Genomic DNA, 3214 nt, shown 5'->3' with positions numbered 1-3214 from the left:
TTAGGAAAAATGTCAGTGAACTGGATATATTGTACAGGGAGTTCTACGGGAAATATTGACGAAACTCGGAGGACTGAGCTATGGTTGGAGGGAAGGTTGGGACTTTATTCCCTGGAGCGTAGTTATAACCTTACAGAATACCATAAACCCGAGTGGGGCACAGACAGAGGGGATGCGGACAGATTTTCACCCAGGGTTGGGTTATCGAGAACCAGACGGCACCGGATTGAGGCGAGAGTGTGTGGAAAGCAGAAAGAGAGAGAGAGATCAGGGAGACGGAGGGTTTAGAGAGAATGGAGAGGGGAGAGAGAGAGTGCCTGGGGGAGAGAAGTGGAGAGAAGTGTAAGAGGTGGGCAGAAGGAGCAGAGAAAGTGCGGGCGGAGAAAGTTCCTGGAAATAAAGGGAGGTGCGGGGTAGAGAGAAAGGTAGATGGAGCGGGGAAGTGCGGAACCGGGTGAATGGCGAGAAAGAAGGGGATAGACGGTAAGAAGGGTTTGTCGATGTCTGGTGGGGAGAATATGATGGCGACAAGAGGAGCAGATGAAGTAGGAGGGAGGGGCAGAGAAGGTGGGAGGGAATTTGAAAGGGTTTAGGAGTGAGAGAGAAGGAGGAGAAAATGGGTGTAGTCACTTGATTCATGTCGACTCCACTGGCTGTTGGCAGAGACCCTGGATCTCTTCAGGAACATCCGGGAACAAGGGTGCCGATTTCTCGCAGATGAAACGCCGATCACGATCACAAGGGCTACCTCTTACGTACGACTCGCAGTATATGCAGACGGACGGCCCCGGGGACTCATTGTACAGGAGGGCCAAGCTCACATTCCTATCCAAGAGGGTTAAACAATTTCAACAGAGACAAAACAGCTCCAGCAGAGAACCCGAGCCGAGACCGTCCACAAGCTAATCCCATGAAATAGCTCTCTCCTAACAGCCTGTCAGTCCCCAAACTCATCTCACTCAACCAGTCTCTCCCCACAGCCCCGTGTCAGTACCCAGACAAAAACCCAGTCCCAATGTCTCCCCACAGCCCTGTGTCCCCCAATCTAATCCCACCGAACTTCTTCCTCACCACAGTCCACTGTCAGTCCCCATACGAATCGAACAGGCCCACCCGCTCCACTCTGATCTGTCTCAGTCCCCGAACAAACCCCACTGTCGCACCGTCTCACCACAGACCAATGTCTGTCACGAAATGAATCCCAATGTTCCACACTCTTCCCTCAGCTCTGTGCCGGACCCAGGTTAATCCCGTTGCCCCTTCCTCTACCCAGAGCTTCCTGTCAGTCTCCGAACATAACCCACTACACCGCGCTCTCCCCATAGCCTCTGGTCCGCCTCCAGACTTATTCCACTGGCACCCTCTCTCCCACATCCTTGCGTCAATTCACAAACTAATCCCTTTAACCCACTGTGTGCCACCGCCCTGTATCAGTCTCCAAACTAATCCAGTTTTCCTTCTCCGGCCCCTCATATCTAAGACACTCACTAAACTAATCCGAGTGTTGCTCCCTCTCCTCACAGCCCGGCGAATATCTCCAAAATAACCCCATGCACCGCGCCCTCTTCAGCGACATGCGTCAGTACCAGAATAATTCCTGTGTACTGATCTTTCGCCGCTGCACCTGCCAGTTTCCGAAATATTCCTACTGCCCTGTCCTTCCCCGACAGACACGTGTCGGTCCCAAAATGCTCCCATTGTACCATCCTACCCCAGTGAATCACACAACCCTATACCTACGTCAGTCTACAAACAAATCCCAAAGCGCCTCCCTGTTCCCACAAAACCACTTCATTAAGTAAACAAACCCATCCCCCACCCCAGAGATCAGTCCAAATCTCACCCGACTTCGCATTTTCCAATCCAGTATGCATAGGTTAGATACAAAACTCTGTGCGATACAAAACTCTGGGGAAATAAATTTATTTCATTAATGCCAAGAATTGAACATTATCTACGTAGCTTCTCTCTGTTGATTACAACAGGAATCTGTGATGGTTGGTTCACTCTGTGTCTGACCCCGGGAATGTGTGATGGGACGGTGTGGAGGGAGATTCACTCTGTGTCTGACCCCGGGAGAGTGTGATGGGACGGTGCGGAGGGAGATTCATTCTGTGTCTGACCCCGCTGGTGTGTGGTGATTCCTGTGTTACTGTGGGACCTTCTCGCTCTGTGACACATACCTCTTCATCCCTTGAATTGATTTCCAGCAGCCTTGAATCACGGTTTGAACATTCTTGAATCGCTTTGCGGAAAGAAGTTTCAAACTTGGATGCGTAATAACACCGATCTTTATTTGAAACCCAGTCCTCGGAAAACGTTTGCTCTGAAAATCAGGAACAAGGAACGGTGACACACCCGGCTGACACACAGAGTAAATTTCCTTCCATGCGGTCCCATCACGCACACCTGAGGTCAGGCACAGAGTGAAGCTCCCTACACACTGCCCCTCGCACACTCCCTGGGTCAGCCGACAAAATTTAGATCCCTCACACGCAGCCTTGGTCAGACACAGAGTGAAGCTCCCTCCACACCGTCCCATCACACAATCCCGGGGTCAGACACAGAGTGAAGCTCCCTCCACACCGTCACATCACTCACTCCTGGGCTCAGACACGGAGTGTAGCTCCCTCCACACTGCCCCTCACACACTCCCGGGGTCAGACACAGAGTGAAGCTCCCTCCACACTGCCCCTCACACACTCCCTGGGTCAGCCGACAAAATTTAGATCCCTCACACACAGCCTTGGTCAGATACAATGTGAATTTTTCTTTCCATGGCCACATCACACACCTCAGCGGTAAGACTCGGCGGAAATAAACTGCCTCAGCACAGACGGCATATGTCAGAGGGAGAGTGATTCTCTCTCTACAGATTCCAAACACATCACAGAGCAGAGTGTCAGACACAGAGGGAAGCTGTCTCCACACGGTCTCATCACACACTTCCGAGTCTAACACGAGTCCCCCCCCTTTCGTCCCATCGCACTCTCTAGCGTGCCGCAGAATGAACCTCTCTCTGTACCGTCTCACAACACCACCCTGTGTTCACACACAAAGTGAAGTTCACTCACGGGGTCACACTCCCTCCACAACATCCAATCACAGAATCCGGTGTTACATAGAATGAAGATTCCTCTGCGCTGTCCCATCACAAACTCTTTGAGTCAGACACAGACGCTCTCTCTCCCTACGATCCCATCACACACTCCCG

General features: G+C 51.8%; 1 long non-coding RNA gene across 1 annotated transcript; it reads right to left on the bottom strand.

Moving 5' to 3' along the window:
* Window positions 1-708: 708 nt before the first annotated feature.
* On the bottom strand, window positions 709-2244 carry LOC140719861 (uncharacterized). The gene is made up of 3 exons (XR_012097030.1): window positions 2184-2244; window positions 1844-1908; window positions 709-825 (listed from the first exon to the last, which is right to left on the bottom strand). It is a non-coding gene; the product is annotated as an uncharacterized lncRNA (long non-coding RNA).
* Between the last annotated feature and the right edge of the window lie 970 nt (window positions 2245-3214).

This window comes from Hemitrygon akajei, unplaced genomic scaffold, assembly GCF_048418815.1.
Source record: "Hemitrygon akajei unplaced genomic scaffold, sHemAka1.3 Scf000033, whole genome shotgun sequence".
NCBI lineage: Eukaryota > Metazoa > Chordata > Chondrichthyes > Myliobatiformes > Dasyatidae > Hemitrygon > Hemitrygon akajei.
This window is presented reverse-complemented; position numbering and strand designations above follow the sequence as displayed.